General features: G+C 45.2%; 1 protein-coding gene across 1 annotated transcript in view; it reads left to right on the plus strand.

Moving 5' to 3' along the window:
• Positions 1-231: 231 nt before the first annotated feature.
• Positions 232-20969, plus strand: part of LOC128695031 (thimet oligopeptidase) — a gene marked incomplete at its 3' end in the record, with an annotated part of 205504 nt that continues 184766 nt past the window's right edge. Inside the window, 1 exon segment of the mRNA XM_070091414.1 lies at positions 232-352.

Raw genomic sequence — 20969 nt, forward strand, 5'->3', positions numbered from 1 at the left:
TAGGACAATATTATGTACTTTGGAAGGTGTCTAGTGGGATTCTAAAGTGAGTTTAGCCATGACACCAGCAGTTTGACGTGAGGGAAGGCAGCCATGACACCAGCAGTTTGACTGAGGGATGGCAGCCATGACACCAGCAGTTTGACGTGAGAGAAGGCAGCCATGATACCAGCAGTTTGACTGAGGGATGGCAGCCATGACACCAGCAGTTTGACTGAGGGATGGCAGCCATGACACCAGCAGTTTGACGTGAGAGAAGGCAGCCATGATACCAGCAGTTTGACTGAGGGATGGCAGCCATGACACCAGCAGTTTGACTGAGGGATGGCAGCCATGACACCAGCAGTTTGAGGTGAGAGAAGGCAGCCATGACACCAGCAGTTTGACGTGAGGGAAGGCAGCCATGATACCAGCAGTTTGACGTGAGGGAAGGCAGCCATGACACCAGCAGTTTGACGTGAGAGAAGGCAGCCATGACACCAGCAGTTTGACGTGAGGGAAGGCAGCCATGACACCAGCAGTTTGACGTGAGAGAAGGCAGCCATTACACCAGCAGTTTGACGTGAGGGAAGGCAGCCATTACACCAGCAGTTTGACGTGAGGGAAGGCAGCCATGACACCAGCAGTTTGACTGAGGGATGGCAGCCATGACACCAGCAGTTTGACGTGAGGGAAGGCAGCCATGACACCAGCAGTTGGACGTGAGGGATGGCAGCCATGACACCAGCAGTTTGACGTGAGGGAAGGCAGCCATGACACCAGCAGTTTGACGTGAGGGAAGGCAGCCATGACACCAGCAGTTTGACGTGAGGGAAGGCAGCCATGACACCAGCAATTTGACATGAGGGATGGCAGCCATGACACCAGCAGTTTGACTGAGGGATGGCAGCCATGACACCAGTTTGACGTGAGGGAAGGCAGCCATGACACCAGCAGTTTGACGTGAGGGATGGCAGCCATTACACCAGCAGTTTGACGTGAGGGAAGGCAGCCATGACACCAGCAGTTTGACGTGAGAAGGCAGCCATTACACCAGTTTGACGTGAGGGAAGGCAGCCATGACACCAGCAGTTTGACGTGAGGGATGGCAGCCATGGCACCAGCAGTTTGACGTGAGGGAAGGCAGCCATGACACCAGCAGTTTGACGTGAGGGAAGGCAGCCATGACACCAGCAGTTTGACGTGAGGGAAGGCAGCCATGACACCAGCAGTTTGACGTGAGGGATGGCAGCCATGACACCAGCAGTTTGACTGAGCGATGACAGCCATGACACCAGCAGTTTGACGTGAGGGAAGGCAGCCATGACACCAGCAGTTTGACGTGAGGGAAGGCAGCCATGACACCAGCAGTTTGACGTGAGGGATGACAGCCATGACACCAGCAGTTTGACGTGAGGGATGGCAGCCATGACACCAGCAGTTTGACGTGAGGGAAGGCAGCCATGACACCAGCAGTTTGACGTGAGGGAAGGCAGCCATGACACCAGCAGTTTGACGTGAGGGATGGCAGTTATGACACCAGTTTGACGTGAGGGATGGCAGCCATGACACCAGCTGGACGTGAGGGATGGCAGCCATGACACCAGCAGTTTGACGTGAGGGATGGCAGCCATGACACCAGCAGTTTGACGTGAGGGAAGGCAGCCATGACACCAGTTTGACGTGAGGGATGGCAGCCATGACACCAGTTTGACGTGAGGGATGGCAGTCATGACACCAGCAGTTTGACGTGAGGGAAGGCAGCCATGACACCAGCAATTTGACATGAGGGATGGCAGCCATGACACCAGCAGTTGGACGTGAGGGATGGCAGCCATGACACCAGCAGTTTGACGTGAGGGAAGGCAGCCATGACACCAGCAGTTTGACGTGAGGGATGGCAGCCATTACACCAGCAGTTTGACGTGAGGGAAGGCAGCCATGACACCAGCAGTTTGACGTGAGAAGGCAGCCATTACACCAGTTTGACGTGAGGGAAGGCAGCCATGACACCAGCAGTTTGACGTGAGGGATGGCAGCCATGACACCAGCAGTTTGACGTGAGGGAAGGCAGCCATGACACCAGCAGTTTGACGTGAGGGAAGGCAGCCATGACACCAGCAGTTTGACGTGAGGGAAGGCAGCCATGACACCAGCAGTTTGACGTGAGGGATGGCAGCCATGACACCAGCAGTTTGACTGAGGGATGGCAGCCATGACACCAGCAGTTTGACGTGAGGGAAGGCAGCCATGACACCAGCAGTTTGACGTGAGGGAAGGCAGCCATGACACCAGCAGTTTGACGTGAGGGATGACAGCCATGACACCAGCAGTTTGACGTGAGGGATGGCAGCCATGACACCAGCAGTTTGACGTGAGGGAAGGCAGCCATGACACCAGCAGTTTGACGTGAGGGAAGGCAGCCATGACACCAGCAGTTTGACGTGAGGGATGGCAGTTATGACACCAGTTTGACGTGAGGGATGGCAGCCATGACACCAGTTTGACGTGAGGGATGGCAGCCATGACACCAGCAGTTTGACGTGAGGGATGGCAGCCATGACACCAGCAGTTTGACGTGAGGGAAGGCAGCCATGACACCAGTTTGACGTGAGGGATGGCAGCCATGACACCAGTTTGACGTGAGGGATGGCAGTCATGACACCAGCAGTTTGACGTGAGGGATGGCAGTCATGACACCAGCAGTTTGACGTGAGGGATGGCAGCCATGACATCAGCAGCTTGACGTGAGGGATGGCAGCCATGACACCAGTTTGACGTGAGGGAAGGCAGCCATGACACCAGCAGTTTGACGTGAGGGATGACAGCCATGACACCAGCAGTTTGACGTGAGGGATGACAGCCATGCCAGTAAGTTTCGCTTGTTTACCTTTGTAAGTTAAGAGATGAGTAAAGTATTGATAATCAGTCACATTCATTATTTGGTTGTGGAAGAGCTGTTCAGAAGTGGATCAGTCCTCGAGGTCCGTTGACCTGTGTTTGACAGCTGTGTAATTCTAGTGAAATGTTGCCATTGTAAAATTGAACTTGTCTTGTGAAATTACGCGTAATTACTAAGTATGTTATGATTTGACTCGTTGAATGAATAATAGATTTCAGTGGAGATAACATCCTGAAGTTAGGTTAGAAAATCCTGTATTGCTCTAAATCCATATTTATCATTTACGTTTTACCTAAAAACTTTTGTTGCAGATGCCTCTCTTGTATTTTTTATTTACCACTTTGGCCATTTCCCACTGTCATTCGTTCAGTTTGATTTTCCTTACAAATATGAGGTAATAGGGCAGTATGGTTAAAACGGGGCGAAGGGGGATCTTAAAATCCATCAGTTTAAGTGACACGGGTCTTAGTCATAAGATGACGGCAAGGTTAGGTCAGGTGAGGTCAGGTCAAGTTAGGTAATATTTGTCAGGTAACAATGCAAGTGTTTCCTGACGCAGGTCTGTCATATGATGATCCTCAACTGGAGCTGTTGGTCAACTGGCAGAGGCCTACCACTGGCTTACTGGGCCATCCCTTTAAAAATTATGTAATTAGATTCCTTATATAGGCATACACTAAAACGACAGGAGCGGCTCCAGAATATTTACTGTAATATATAACAGTGGCTTAGGGTAGCAGTCTGGTTCTAAGAGGCGGCTGTGGGATTTGGATTGAAGCTACGCTTTTATTTTATTTACTTTAATTTTATTGTAATATTTTAATTGCTTTGGGAGATGAAGCCCCCCTTCCTTGGTTTCCCCCTCTGGGTGGGGGGGGGCAAGGCGGTGTCTTAGGACATTGGTTATGTAGACAGCCTGTACTGTCTGCACAGACAGCCCATACTGTCTGCTAGCTTAGCTCATATTTCGCGCCACTCAGATGCTGCCCTCCGTAGACAGGCCTCTCGGTGGCCACTTCAGCCTGCCTGGCCTTGCCTCTCTCTCACAGCGGCCTAGCAGGAAGACACAAGTACTCCCAGGTCTCTCTCCTGGGATGGCCTTGCCCGGGCCATGGGCACAAACACACAAGCCTGTGTACCCACCACGACTTAACAATAAAGTAAGAAGCCTCCGAAGACGTATCATTTACTCCCCGCTACCAGAACACCAAATAATCCTTTTTTATAGTTAGGTAAGATTTGTCAGGAAACAGGACCAGTGTTTCCTGACGCGGTTCTAGTCGTATGATGACCCGCCACTTGAACTTTTGGTTACCTGACCGAAGCCTTACACTGGCTTACTGGCCCACCCCTTCAAAAATTATTAGTACGTACACATGACTTAAGAAATCGTAATGAACCGCGGGTTCAATCCCGGCCGGGGGTATGGTTTAGTACGTACACAGGTAGGGTGGGGAATCATGGTGGGCCACAACAGCAGTGACAACTAGGTTACCCAAGATCATCAAACAGTGATCCATATAGTATCTTGCTTCATGTAGGCTGTAGTTGGTTCAGTGATTTAGTATACATACATTGTATGCTACTTTCTTAGTACTTTTCAAGTGCTTGGGGCCGCCTTCATGTGGGTGAAGGATGCGACCCAAAGAATTTGAATTAACGTTCCCTTCCTCTTTTCAAACCTAATCATCTCCCACTTTTCCTAAATTCTTCCCAAGCGATATTAACTCCAGCTCTAGTGGAATGAAACCTATGAAGCTGCCGTAGATGATGAACCATTAATTGAATACCTGATATTCTCATTAACCTGCTGAGTCCTCCCAGCTAAGGCTGACACATTTCAACACTATATTTGTAACCCATCCTACGTGATGTTATATGACAGGGGAAGAGTAGCTTTTGTTCCCACTGTGTAACTATAATATAGAAAGAAGGCACAATACTGGCTTCCTCCCCTTCGCGCTTGTGTGTGACTAGTTAATGGTCCAAGTCGGATCGAAACGTCATCCTGAGTTTCATTCTTCTGTGTGCGGGTTATATGCGTATCATAGAATTATATAGCTGCACACCGCTGATGTATCCAATTTAGATAAATATGTTAATGATTATGATTTCATTGGTATCCCATGATTAGACTTTCGTTCTAAGTTTGACTGGTTTACAGTTGGCCTACCCACCCTGATTAGTTTACAACTGGTCTACTCTTTCTGAGCTGGTGAGGGGCTCTCGGTATAAGGAACTGGAGTACAGGTCCAGTTCCCGTGCTCCAGTTGAATTAAGCCTCAATGCTTTACATTCCACGTGAGCTGTGTGACCCCTATGGCTTTAGTGCTCCCAAAGGAATGCACTGATAGACTGGTTTACAACGGGTCTTCTCGCTCTAATATCTTATGTTAAAAAGAACTGTTTAAGATCAATGATGGGATGATACCAAATTTTTCACCAGTAAGATATCAGATTTAGGCAGATATCGCAGCCCATTCTCCTAATAACCATGCCACACTTTCACATGGTTTGCAGTCTATATCTAAGTTTGGTTACAACGGAAAAACTATTAGGAGTCTGCCGAAAGGAGTCTACCGCGCAAACTGACAACGTGCAGCCACTGCGTGCGTCTCATGAAAGTCAATCGTACCATCAAAATTAACCGATCCCCCCCTCTCTCCCCCCTCCCCAGCTAACGATACTTTGGCACACTCGTACTTGAAGTAGTCAAAATGGTTAAAGAATTTCCACTTGTTTATATACAGTCAACACTTATAAAGCTCTGCCATACAGTGTGATTTTTTTTTTTGTAAATGCAGTTGACAAAATGTATTCAGAACTGAATAGCACGTACGCTGAAGGCCTTTCCAACAGGCTGTACAATTTTGGATGTACTTTTTTCTAGCTTCTTTTACCAAAATAAACCTGTTGAAAATTAAATTTACCTGGATGTAACTCATAAGATACATACCAGTAAATGGTAACAAAGATAATTATTCTTTATCAAGGTTACTGAGACAAGTAGGAATTTTAGGACACTTAGGTCACAAAAAATGTCCTCCTTCGATACCTACGATAATCTATCTCTCCACAAGTCACTCTAGACCTATATTAATTTCAAATGAAATATACATCACCAGGAATTCTGGTAAAAACATTAATATAAATATTTTTTTTTATCACACTGGCCGATTCCCACCAAGGCAGGGTGGCCCGAAAAAGAAAAACTTTCACCATCATTCACTCCATCACTGTCTTGCCAGAAGGGTGCTTTACACTAGTTTTTAGACTGCAACATTAACACCCCTCCTTCAGAGTGCAGGCACTGTACTTCCCATCTCCAGGATTCAAGTCCGGCCTGCCGGTTTCCCTGAATCTCTTCATAAATGTTACTTTGCTCACACTCCAACATCACGTCAAGTATTAAGAACCATTTGTCTCCATTCACTCCTATCAAACACGCTCACGCATGCCTGCTGGAAGTCCAAGCCCCTCGCACACAAAACCTCCTTTACCCCTCCCTCCAACCTTTCCTAGGCCGACCCCTACCCCGCCTTCCTTCCACTAAAGACTGATACACTCTTGAAGTCATTCTGTTTCGCTCCATTCTCTCTACATGTCCGAACCACCTCAACAACCCTTCCTCAGCCCTCTGGACAACAGTTTTGGTAATCCCGCACCTCCTCCTCCTAACTTCCAAACTACGAATTCTCTGCATTATATTCACACCACACATTGCCCTCAGACATGACATCTCCACTGCCTCCAGCCTTCTCCTCGCTGCAACATTCATCACCCATGCTTCACACCCATATAAGAGCGTTGGTAAAACTATATTCTCATACATTCCCCTCTTTGCCTCCAAGGACAAAGTTCTTTGTCTCCACAGACTCCTAAGTGCACCACTCACCCTTTTCCCCTCATCAATTCTATGATTCACCTCATCTTTCATAGACCCATCCGCTGACACGTCCACTCCCAAATATCTGAATACATTCACCTCCTCCATACTCTCTCCCTCCAATCTGATATCCAATCTTTCATCACCTAATCTTTTTGTTATCCTCATAACCTTACTCTTTCCTGTATTCACTTTTAATTTTCTTCTTTTGCACACCCTACCAAATTCATCCACCAATCTCTGCAACTTCTCTTCAGAATCTCCCAAGAGCAGAGTGTCATCAGCAAAGAGCAACTGTGACAACTCCCACTTTGTGTGATTCTTTATCTTTTAACTCCACGCCTCTTGCCAAGACCCTCACATTTGCTTCTCTTACAACCCCATCTATAAATATATTAAACAACCACGGTGACATCACACATCCCTGTCTAAGGCCTACTTTTACTGGGAAATAATTTCCCTCTTTCCTACATACTCTAACTTGAGCCTCACTATCCTCGTAAAAACTCTTCACTGCTTTCAGTAACCTACCTCCTACACCATACACCTGCAACATCTGCCACATTGCCCCCATATTCACCCTGTCATACGCCTTTTCCAAATCCATAAATGCCACAAAGACCTCTTTAGCCTTATCTAAATACTGTTCACTTATATGTTTCACTGTAAACACCTGGTCCACACACCCCCTACATTTCCTAAAGCCTCCTTGTTCATCTGCTTTCCTATTCTCCGTCTTACTCTTAATTCTTTCAATAATAACTCTACCATACACTTTACCAGGTATACTCAACAGACTTATCCCCCTATAATTTTTGCACTCTCTTTTGTTCCCTTTGCCTTTATACAAAGGAACTATGCATGCTCTCTGCCATTATATTAAATTTAGAATATGAATACATATACATTGAAGGAGAATTTATAATAACAACACTCCCCAATTAGTCTGGAGATTACTGTGTGTCATACTCAAAACCCCCCTGCCTAAAATATGAAGAAAATACTGGCCAGAATTTCAACATAAATAGACAACTTAGGTGGGGTTCCAAAGCTGTCCTGTCCATCTGTTTAATGCTCACGTTATACAGGACTTCAAATCCAACAATTTCGGCTCCTATTTGGGAAGTTTCAACCACAATTTAACTTCCAGAGCGACGAAATTTATGCACATTTCTCTAGCGTACCTCTTCAAGGGGGGCTCCTTGGCGTGGTGAAGAGGCTCTTGGTCTGAGAAATTAGACCTGTCTCTCTCCTTCCTCAGACCGAACCTAATTACCCCCCAATCCCCCATTCCCTATCCGATCCTCCCCTTTCTCCTTTCCTCCTCCTCCTCCCCACCCCTCCCTTTTGCCCTTTTTGGCCTTTGGGATTTGTTTTTCTTTTTCCCCCCCCCACAGGCACGCTAGTTCCTAGGTAGGGGAAAGAGTGCCGGGGTCCATCCCATTCCGTTGAGGTTCTTGGCGGTGGCGTAGTTTGCCGTGGAATCTGGATTGCCTGGGGATGTCCTGTTCCCTCTCCAGTATCCCGGAGGGTGGCTTTGGGTGTCTCTCGGGCGACGGGTGTATCTCTGGAACCCACCTTTCAGATTCTGGGGTGGTGGCCGAAGGAGGTATGCTTTGTGGTGGATTTCCGGCCTTCCTCTCTTTTGTCCACCGAGGTAGCTCGGCAGATGTGAGGTTGCTATCCCGGATTGCTGGTTTACTGGCATGATGGGTAGGGTATGGCATGGGTTCCATGCTGCATCTGCGCTACTTGCGGTGCTGAGGTCCTCTTGGGCGCGGAGGGAGATTTCTGGCCCTTTCATTCCTCCTAGGAACTATCCCTCCCTGGTCCCCCCCTTTTTATATTCTTTTTTTTTATTTTTATTTTCTTTTCTTTCTTTTTTTCTTAAAAACAAAAAGAAAGAAGTAACCTAACCATGGCAGCCCTAGTCCATGAACCTGCTACCCCCGGGCCCCTTCTTGATACCGCACCCCGTTCTGACCCCGCCTCGTCTTTGGACCACTCTTTGGACACTCCTCATGCCTCTGTACCTCTTGCCGGTGCTGTTTCCTCCCCCACTTCAGGTACTGAGGCCTCGACTGACTCCTTCCATTTATCTGACCTTCGCTCTCCTCTGACTATGCTTCCAGCCTCTCCCTCTACGGTGCGACAATTTTTGAATCGCTGGCCCGTTCCACGTCGGACCAACTCTGGTCCCACACCTAAACGCCAACGACAGTTACCTGCTGATGATACTTCTCCACCTTCTCGTTCTTCTCAGTAAAGATTGACACGTCCTTCACTACCTTTCCACGCTCAGTTTCAGACTGCACAATGGACTAAATTCTTCACTTTACGACCGACTTCCTCTACTGCCTATCTTTCTGACCACAGTATTGGCAAGGCACTCCTACGCCATGTTGGTAAAGATATTTCTTTTCATGCTCTTAAGAGCGGTACGCGCATCATCACCGTACAGAATGCTACCCAGGCTCATGAGCTTTCTCGTCTTTCCCATATCCATACTGTTCCTGTCACTGTTGAAAAGCATCATTCCCTCAATTCTTGTAGTGGTACCGTCATTCTGCCCCATACCATAGTTCAACAGAATTTCCAGACATGTGGCACTGACATTGTTGAACAGCTGGAACTCCAAGATCTCCCAATCCTCAAGGTAGACACTTACGTTCTTCCTGCCCGCGGGCGGAGACGATACCCTAGCAATGAGGCTCGTTTAACATTTGACAGCCGTGAACTCCCATCCTCAGTTTATGTAGCAGAACATCGGTTACAAGTTCGAAAGGTGATCCCTACACCGCAACAGTGTAGAAATTGCTGGCGATTTGGCCATCCAGCGAAATATTGCAGATCTATCGCCGAATGCCCGGTCTGTGGTGCTGATGACCATTCTAATATGTCTTGCAATCGACCTCCCTCTTGCCTTAATTGTCATGAGGCTCACCCTTCGTACTCTCGCCGTTGTCAAGTCTACTTAAACGAGCGGGAAATCCGTTACCTCAAAGAGGCAGAAGGTCTCCCTTATGCCATGGCAGTTTCTCGTCTCCGCCTCCAAGGGAGACTACCTCGTGTTTCTTATTCCCGTGTTTCAAAACGTCCCCCCACTTCTGGGATCCCATCTTCTGCAACCACCTCTGTGGTTACCTCTCTCATAGTCACTCCTGTATCTAATTCTTTTGCTGTCCTAGGCTCAGACGTCCCTACTTCAACACCTCAGTCTGATCTCGCTTCTTCGTGTTCTCCCTCACAAGCCTCAGTAGCGACGAGATCTCGTATGACACCTCCTCCTAATTGTCCCTCTACTTCTCAAAAGTCAAAAAAGGTCCATTAACACCTACTCATCTTCCACCTCATTTTACCTTCCCTGTCTCTGTATCTGGTTCTTCCCCTCTCACTGGCTCTGTTACAAGTGTAGAGGTTCACCCTCCTCCTCATACTGTACCTTCCTCCCCTGTTCCCTCCCAAGTTTCTTCCTCTTCTGCCACCTCCCAGGTTTCTGCCTCTTCTGTCCCCTTCCATGCTTCTCCAGCTCCCTCCACCCTTTCCCCCCCCCCTACCTTGGTACAGTCCATTACAGTTCCAATCTTTACTCATCCTCCCCCTACCATTTCCAATATTGTCTCCCATACGACGTCTCTGAATTCTGAAACACTTGAAGCAATCTCTGAATACATTGCAGAGACCAAACCATCAATGGACACTGATCCACCCTCCGTTCCTTCTCTCTCCTCTGCTCCATCTGCGCAACTCCTTTCTTCACAGCGCACCATTCCTTCGCTGCTTGAACGTTTTCCACTGCCTCCGCATGTGGACTTTTCTAACCCCTCTAGTCTGTAGGAACCCTTACCTGCGGATTTCAGGTATCTTTATCATTGCCAATCATGGCCTATTTACAGTGGAATATACGTGGCCTCAGGGGTAATCGGGGTGAGCTTCAGATGTTACTCTCCCAGTTTTCCCCTGTTGGTGTTTGCTTACAGGAACCAAAATTACACTCTGCTGTTATCTCTCCCATCTCAGGCTATAATTTATTGTATTCTTCAGATCCTTTTCCTGATGGGACCTTTAATGAAAGTGCCCTTCTTCTATGCACTGATATTCCGTACCATCAGCTATTTGTTCGTACTTCGCTGCATTACACAGCAGCCCATATCCACTTGCATAGGTGGTATACGCTCTGTTCTTTATATCTCTCTCCTTCTCGGGCATTATCTATTCTGGATATTGCCTTTCTTGTTTCGTCATTACCGCCACCGATTCTGTTACTTGGCGATTTTAATGCCCACCATTTCCTCTGGGGGGGGGTCTCACTGTGATTCTCGTGGCATTCAGTTAGAGGCTTTTCTTGCCACCCACCCCCTCCATGTTTTAAATACAGGTATTCACACCCATTTTGATCCTCGGACTCGCACACTCTCTTGCATTGATCTCTCAGTCTGCTCTTCCTCCGCCGCATTAGACTTCACTTGGTCTGTTCTCCCGGATTTACATGACAGCGATCATTCCCCAATCATTCTTACTTCCCCTTCATATTCACCACCTCTTCACATCCCACGCTGGCAATTTGATCAGGCAAATTGGAACCTTTACTCACACCTAACTGTTTTTAGAGAGGTTCCTTCTTCGTCCTCCATCAATGAGCTTTTACACCTCTTCTCGTCCTCCGTTTTAACCGAAGCTTCTAATTGTATACCCCAAACTTCGGGCAGGCATTCTCAGAAATGCGTGCCTTGGTGGTCTCCTGCTTGTGCTCGTGCAGTACGTTTGAAACGCGCTGCATGGGGCAGGTACCGGTACAATAGAACCTCAGAGAGACTTCTTGATTTTAAACAAAAGCGTGCGATCGCTCGCCGTGTCGTCCGTGACGCTAAACGCACTTGCTGGCGAGATTATGTCTCCACCATCACCTCTGCTTCCTCTATGAGTGCAGTCTGGAAAAAAGTACGAAAACTGAGTGGTAAATATTCTCCTGACCCGGCTCCTGTTCTGCGGGTTGCCGGTGTTGATACAGCAAACCCACTAGATGTTGCCAATGAAATTGGCAATCATCTGGTCCATATTTCTCAGGGACTCCATCTATGCCCCTCATTTCTTTCCTCAAAGTCTGCCAGAGAGTTAGCACCCTTGGACTTTTCTTCTCTCAGAGAAGAACAGTATAATGTGCCTTTTACACTTCAAGAACTGGAGGCAACACTCTCAGCTTGCCTATCATTGGCAGCTGGGCCCGACGACATTCATATTCGTATGCTACAACATTTACATCAGTCAGCCCTTGCAGTCCTATTACGCCTTTACAATCTTATTTGGTCACAAGGAGTTCTTCCACAGCTGTGGAAATCTGCCATTGTTCTCCCTTTCCGCAAACCAGGCACTACGGGACATGAAGCCTCCCACTATCGTCCCATTGCTCTTACCAGTGCAGTTTGCAAAGTGATGGAATGCCTAGTAAATAGACGTTTAGTGTGGTATTTAGAGACACACAACAGTCTCTCCACTCGTCAATATGGCTTTCATAAGGGACGTTCTACAATAGACCCCTTACTACGCTTGGATACGTATGTTCGTAATGCCTTTGCGAATAACCACTCAGTTATTGCCATATTTTTTGACCTTGAGAAGGCATATGACACAACTTGGAGGTATAATATTTTAGCCCAAGCCCACTCCTTAGGCCTTCGAGGCAATCTACCATCCTTCCTTAAGAACTTTTTAACTGACAGGCATTTCCGTGTTCGGGTTAATAATGTGCTCTCCCCGGACTTTATCCAAGCTGAAGGTGTCCCCCAGGGATGTGTTCTGAGCACAACACTTTTTCTCCTTGCTATTAATGATTTGCCCTCTAGTCTTCCATCAAATATTTGGTCATCACTCTATGTTGATGACTTCACTATTGCCTGTGCAGGCGCTGACTGTCACCTCATTACAGTTCCTCTCCAGCATGCAGTCGACCGTGTTTCCAATTGGGCCACCACACATTGGTTTAAATTTTCCAGCACTAAAACCCACCAAATTACTTTCACTAGACGCTCTGTCATCTCTGATCATCCTTTGTACCTCTATGGCTCCCGTATCCCTGAATGTGATACAGTCAAGTTTCTGGGCCTCCTCTTTGACCGTAGGTTATCCTGGAAACCTCACATTACCTCTCTGGAGGCAACTTGTCACAGCCGGCTGAACCTTCTTAAAACCCTTGCTCATCTTTCATGGGGAGCTGATCGTCGAACCCTCCTTCGCCTACATTCCACCCTCATTTTGTCGAAACTTGATTATGGTGACCAGATCTATTCAGCGGCATCTCCTGCTACTGTCTCTAGCCTTAACCCCATTCATCACCAAGGATTACGTTATGCCTTGGTGCTTTTCGCTCTTCCCCTGTCGAGAGCCTCTATGCAGAAGCGAACGTTCCATCCTTATCCGATCGCTGTGATGCCCATTGCTTTCGCTACTATGTACGCTCTCATGATCTCCGCAATCCTTCCATTTATAGAATGGTCACTGATATTAGTAGACATTCTTTGTTTGTTCGCCGCCCCTGTTTACTCCGTCCCTTCTCTCTTCGCCTTCATTCGCTCTTGTCTTCTCTTCAATTACCACATTTCTATGTTCATGTAGCATCTCACTTTTCCCTACCCCCCTGGGAAGTTCCAGCTGTTAGTCTGTTCTTTCTCTCTCCCTTGCTCGGAAGCCCAACTGTCTACGGTCGCTTCCCGCTCTCTTTTTCTTGACCACTTTCACTCTCATTCTCATGCCATTGCTGTGTACACAGATGACTCTAAGTCTCCTGATGGAGTAGGATTCGCAGCAGTGTTTCCGGACAGCATCGTACGAGGGCATTTACTATCTTCGGCTAGTATTTTTACTGCTGAATTGTATGCCATCCTTGCAGCACTTATCCGTATTGCATCTATGCCTGTGTCATCATTTGTGGTTGTCTCAGACTCCCTTAGTGCTTTACAGGCTATACAGAAATTAGATACACCGGTGGTCTGGTGGCTAAAGCTCCCGCTTCACACACGGAGGGCCCGGGTTCGATTCCCGGCGGGTGGAAATTCCGACACGTTTCCTTACACCTATTGTCCTGTTCACCTAGCAGCAAATAGGTACCTGGGTGTTAGTCGACTGGTGTGGGTCGCATCCTGGGGGACAAGATTAAGGACCCCAATGGAAATAAGTTAGACAGTCCTCGATGACGCACTGACTTTCTTGGGTTATCCTGGGTGGCTAACCCTCCGGGGTTAAAAATCCGAACGAAATCTTATCTTATCTTATCTTACCCCTTAGTCCTCCGTATCCAACTTTGGCTACACCGCATATTTACCAAGCATAAAGATATTTTTTTTGTTGGGTCCCTGGTCATGTTGACGTACAGGGCAATGAACAGGCAGACACTGCTGCGCGGTCAGCAGTACATGACCTACCAGTTTCATATAGAGGTATTCCTTTTACGGACTATTTTGCTGCAATATCTTCCCACCTTCACACCCGTTGGCAACAACGTTGGTCTACTATGCTCGGCAACAAACTTCAATCTATTAAACCGAGTATAGGTTACTGGCCGTCTTCTTATCACCAGTGTTGAGGTTGGGAGACTACTCTTTCCTGTCTTCACATTGGCCATACTCGTCTTACTCATGGATTTCTCATGGAGAGGCGCCCTGCTCCTCTCTGTGAGAATTGCCAAGCTCCATTATCAGTCAGCCACATTCTGTTGGACTGCCCACTTTATCACCGAGCAGGCAGAATTTACCTCCGTCGTCGTCTTCGCTCCGCTGCTCTCTCTTTACCTTCCCTTCTCGCTGATGGACCTACCTTTCATCCGGACTCTCTCATTGACTTTTTGACAACAACTGACTTCACCAATTCTGATACCTTCAGCCCTTTCTACTTCAGTCTCTTGCTACCCTCTACCCCCGTACTATCCCCTGCCCTGCTGTTTTCTGTAACCTACTGATCATCCCTCCTCCCTTCTGCCATCCAATACCCTCGCTTCCTTCCCTACCCTGCAGCGCTGTATAGCCCTTGTGGCTTAGCGCTTCATTTTGATTATAATAATTCACTAGCGTGCCTTTACCCCATTCAAAACAATGGCGTCTCTTCCCCAGCGACGCTCACCCATCGCTGTTTCTTTATTTAAAAATTAATTTTTATTACCTACAATATATGCCATCAATTTACATACAAAATACACTGTATTTTTGGAAAATATACAGTATTTTCTACAAAACCAGTGTAGAAGAGCTTTATAAGAGCTGACAGTATAATAGCATTTGTCCTTGGGAATGCATTAATTAACTGACAAGTTTTTTTTCCTTCACAAACTGATTCTTTATTATGATGGTGCCCAGTTGCTGGTGAAGGGTTTTTATGATCCAAGGAATTGGAGCTAACTACATCTTCAGCGGATCAGACCTGATTACCTCCCACTACCCAGACATTGACCCTTACCAGTTTGAGAGTTTTCCAGTGAATATAATAATTAATAATAATAATAATAGCTGGTGTCCTCACTTGAAATATCTTTATTGAATTAAAGTTTGTCTTCATTTTTTTTAATTTCTAATATTTTACTACTAGCAGTTTCAAGTTGGTCTTAACTCGTTGCGTCTGCTGTTCTCATGCTTCTTGTTCTTGTACTTGTTATGCGCATGTTATTGTTATTCGTGTTCTTGTATTTATGCTTGTTATACTATGTTCTTCATTGCGGAGAAGCTCTAAACCAGTACAAGTCATAGCGCCTGGGGAATGGGAGGTAGCTTCTCAGATTTAATAAAAATTAAGGAGAAATACCTATAAACCTTTAACTTGATCGTGTGTGCATACATGCATCCGCTTGCGCACGTTGATTTGTGTTTGCGGGGGTCGAGGCTTGGTTTAGCCTCTTTCTTTTTTCTGGCCAGTCGAGTCCACTCTCACCTGTAAACCTGTGTATGTTTGCCTCCTCCATGTATAGTTCGTTCTGCTTACTTCATTGAGACTGACAAAATAATAACTTTCGAACGATGTGTTATATATATATATATATATATATATATATATATATATATATATATATATATATATATATATATTGTGTGTGTATATATATATATGTATACGTCGTGCCATTTACATATATACTTCCGATTTTGACTTAAATAGCAACGCTCTTCTTACAAGCGAAAATTTGTGTATGCAATAATTTCGCAAAAATCATTCTGAACCGAACAAAAAAAAAATTTTTGATTGTGTGCGTTTGTTAAATTATTGTAAACTTGTCTAAAGTATATTTAGTTGAATTAGGCTAAATTAAATTGCGTTTGTTATAATATGGTTAGGTAAGTTTTCTAAGATTCTTTTGGTACAAAATTATTAATTTTTGCATTAACATGAATGAAAAAAAAATATTTAAGCGTATAAGAGACAATTTTAGAAACGGCGTAATTTTAAATGTTCTTGCTAATTGACCAGTTTTACCTATTGTTACTCTTTTCTTTATATAAACTGTAATAGCTCGCAAAATTTTTTTCCTCTGTCGTTGAAGTGACGCCTCACTACCACACACTTGAACAAATCCACTTGCTACTTTACACACAATGAATAAAAAGTCGAAGGGAAAAGAATCATTGAAACGATATTAAGTGTAGGTCTTGGAAAAAGGTTCATATAAAAATCAGTGGGTCACTTGTAAGATAATTAACGTGTGGACCTTTTGCTGTGTTCTTTAACCTGGATCCCGAGGTAGAAATGAGGATCACTGGTATACCAGAATTATTAAGACATTGAAAAAGTGAGAGCTGGCACCGTAACATTTAGCAAGAGGAATTATATCAACTACAGTCCACTCATGACCGCCACCCTGTGCCCTAATTTTTTTCTTCTCGGTTTGTCTCTTACTCTGCTCACTCACAATCGACCTTTTGTGATTCCTCCCGCGTCTCGATGGAGAAACGAGAACGTGAAACAGCACTAAGACCCTCTGTTACCTTGTCCGGCCTACTGTGGGACTCGTTTTCTCTAAATCGCCTAGATGCACTCTTCTCAATGTTGATAGCGATTTCGGGTACTTGAGTAGCTCGTTAATCGATTGCTCTGCTTGCTGCTTTCATCTCCACTCGAAGGTCTTGATGCTAAAGTTATCATTCCAGCTTTATTAGATCATGTTTAAGCTTCAAAATATATATTGTGTGGACAGAGAAGACTGAGGTACCGTGCGTGTTAACATTTTGTGATTTGAGATATAGTACCATGAATTTAATGGTGTTCCCTCGTTTCATCTGTTAGGTTTGATTATTTTCTCAGTGATTTCATACATATTGCAGATACTCTCATGTTTCCTCTGATTACTCATCCTGTTTTTTGTTTGAATTGTATTTGGTCTGTTAGTATTTTTTTTTATTAACACATCGGCCGATTCCCACCAAGGCAGGGTGGCCCGAAAAAGAAAAACTTTCATCATTCACTCCATCACTGTCTTGCCAGAGGGGTGCTTTACACTAAAGTTATAAAACTGCAACATTAACACCCCTCCTTCAGAGTGCAGACACTGCACTTCCCATCTCCAGGCCTCAAGTCCGGCCTGCCGGTTTCCCTGAATCCCTTCATAAATGTTACTTTGCTTACACCTCCAACAGCCCGTCAAGTATTAAAAACCATTTGTCTCCATTCACTCATATCAAATACGCTCACGCATGCTTGCTGGAAGTCCAAGCCCCTCGCACACAAAACCTCCTTTACCCCCTCCCTCCAACCTTTCCTAGGCCGACCCCTACCCCGCCTTCCCTCCACTAGAGATTTATACTCTCTCGAAGTCATTCTGTTTGGCTCCATTCTCTCTACATGTCCGAACCACCTCAACAAACCCTCCTCAGCCCTCTGGATAATAGGTCTGGTAATCCCACACCTCCTAATTTCCATACTGCGAATTCTCTGTATTATATTCACACCACACACTGCCCGCAGACATGACAGCTCCACTGCTTCTAGCCTCCTCCTCTGCCAATCCCTAGGTACCTTACCCTCTTCCATACATTTATTAAATAATAGCACCAACTACTCTAAAACTATATCCCAACCTGCTTTTAACATTTCTATCTTTATCCCAGCAATCCCAGCTGCCTTACCCCCTTTCATTCTACACACTGCCTCACGAACTTCCCCCACACTCACAACTGGCTCTTCCTCACTCCTACAAGAAGTTATTCCTCCTTGCCCTGTACACGAAATCACAGCTTCCCTATCTTCATCAACATTTAACAATTCCTCAAAATATTCCCTCCATCTTCCCAATACCTCTAACTCTCCATTTAATAACTCTCCTCTCCTATTTTTAACTGTCAAATCCATTTGTTTCCTAGTCTTCCTCAACTTATTAATCTCACTCCAAAACTTTCTTATTTTAAACAAAATTTCTTGATAGCATCTCACCCACACTCTCATTTGCTCTCTTTTTACATTGCTTCACCACTCCCTTCACCTCTCCTTTTCTCTCTATATACTCTTCCCTCCTTGCATCACTTCTACTTTGTAAAAACCTCTCATATGCTAACTTTTTCTCCCTTACTACTCTCTTTACATCATTCCACCAACTTTCCTGTAACCACAAACTTCTGCTGAACACTAACACTACATTCTTAAACCTATCCCATACATCACTGAGGTCAGTGGTCACCTGCGGTCATACCTGTCCTAAGCTCTGGGAGTTAGTGTGGGGTGTTACCAAGCACCATGGCTTGTAGTGTTTTAGAATCTCGTGGTAAAGTGTTGAAGAAGGAGGTTCTACTTCATCAGGAGGAAAATAGGAGGCTGAAGCTTCGCCTAGATCAGTTTGGGAGCGTGTGCGAGAATGAATTAGCTGGTAAGGAGGAAATGGTCACTAGCAGTGATAGTGGCAACCGATTTAAATGGCAAGTGGTTCACAGATAAGGAGGGTTAACAGAGAAGATGTGGAGGTAGGAAATCGATTCTCTGTTCTCCAGGACGAGTGCAATTCGGTGGTTAGTAAGGTTGAAGGTACCACTGATTCCCTTGCTAATCAAGGTAAGAATATTTTAATAGTAGATTCTTAGGTAAGATATATGCACCGTGCTTTTTGTAACAGAGACAGAAAGGTCACAGAGGGTGTGCCTTCCTGGAGCTGGTGTTGGTGACAATAGTCAGCAGGTTGGATAATTTTTATGTCAGGTAATGGGAACAAGCCCATTATCTGTCTTAGTGCTGGGGGTAATAACATTGGGAAGGGCAGGAGACGGCTGCTGGATAAGTACAGGTTAGCCATAGAAGTAGTTAGGTCTAAGGGAGGGATCCCAGTCATATGTAGCATCTTGCCTAGAAAGGGAGTGGGCAATGAAGGGATGTCTAGGGTCATTGGTATAAATTGCTGGCTAGACAGGTACTGCAAGGAACTTGCAATCCCATTCATTGATAACTGGGCCCTATTCTTTGGCAAACGTGATATGCATGCAAGGGATGGTGTTCATTTCTATGGGGATGGGGTGGTTGCATTAACCAATTCGATTGAGAGGGTAATTGATGACTTGTCTAGGAATTTAAACTGATAGATTATAGAGGTATGGGTGTTTGTGGGGAAACAATCAGGCTGCAGCATTAGGGTTAAAAACAGCAGTTATTACTGGGATACCTCAGGGGTATGTTTAAAAGACAATATTCAAAATAAAGTTGCTAGTAATGGCAAATCAATTGATCAACAAACAAAGAGAGATAGCAGAGGGCAACGAGTGACTAGCTCCTTTAAGGTTTACTATACAAATAGTAGGAGTCTAAGAAATAAGATAGATGAGCTAAGATTACTTGTAAGTGTAGGTAATATAGATATTATTGGTATAACAGAGACCTGGTTCAACCTGAAAGATAGAGAAATGCCTTCTGAATGCAACATACATGGTTATAAACTATTCCATACTGATAGTGTCAACAGGAAGGGTGGTGGAGTAACGCTGTATGTCAGAAAATTTAAATTGTCTTAGACATGATATAAGATTAGAAAGATCGAACACAGAATCTGTTTGGCTACAGTTTCTCGAGGGTCGTGACAGATTAATTTTGTGTGATTTCTAGGCCCCAAATCTTGATAAGGAGTGCAGTAAGCTGTTATGGGATGAAACTCGTAAGGCATCTAGATATGAAAATGTTGTGATAATGGAAGATTTTAACTTTAGACAAATTGATTGGAACAATATGACAGGAAATTTTGAGTCTAGTGACTTTCTTGATACGATTCAGGATAGCTTTTTAGAACAGGTTGTGACAAAACCAACTTGAGGAAACAGTCTGCTTGACTTGGTTCTTGCCAACAAAGAGTCACTAATTAATAATCTTGAGGTTAATGATGAGCTTGGGGAAAGTGACCACAAATCACTTAGTTTCAATATATCATGGAATTATCCAGATAACTGCAATCAAATCTCTGTCCCAGATTTTTGCTTGGCTGACTTCATGGGACTGAAAAATTACCTGGGTGGGCTAAATTGGGATGTCCTGACTATGGGCCAGGTAGGCGATCTTGGTTGCCAATATGACGTTTTTCAGTGCATAGTTTTAGCTGCCCAGACAACTTTTGTTCCGAGTAGGGAAATTAGATCTAACAAAAATGATCCCAAATGGATGAACAATAGATTAAAACATCTCATTGGTCAAAAGGAGGCATATATAGTCGTATCAAAAGAGGGGATGGGCAGTTAAGAAATCAGTATATTTAATTAAAGAGAGAAATAAAGAGAGGAATAAGGAAAGCAAAAAGGGATTATGAGCCATACCCCGGCCGGGATTGAACCCGCGGTCAGAGAGTCTCAAAACTCCAGCCCGTCGCGTTAGCCACTAGACCAGCTAGCCACAATAAGATTCGTGGCTAGCTGGTCTAGTGGCTAACGCGACGGGCTGGAGTTTTGAGAGTCTCTGACCGCGGGTTCAATCCCGGCCGGGGTATGGTTTGTTTGCAATCGTGTCATTACGATTTCGTGAGGGATTATGAGGCTAAGGTCGCAAGGGATTCAAAGACTAACCCAAAAGGGTTCTTTCAGGTATACAGAAGTAAGATTAGGGACAAGATTGGCCCACTTAAGAGAAACTCTGGTCAGATCACTGACAGTGATGGGGATGTGTGTGAAATTCTCAATACCTACTTTCTCTCGGTTTTCACCCAGGAAAATACTAGCGATATTCCTGAAATAATAGATTATGGAGAACAGGACTATGCACGATTGTGGT

Source organism: Cherax quadricarinatus, chromosome 35 (assembly GCF_038502225.1).
Source record: "Cherax quadricarinatus isolate ZL_2023a chromosome 35, ASM3850222v1, whole genome shotgun sequence".
Lineage (NCBI taxonomy): Eukaryota > Metazoa > Arthropoda > Malacostraca > Decapoda > Parastacidae > Cherax > Cherax quadricarinatus.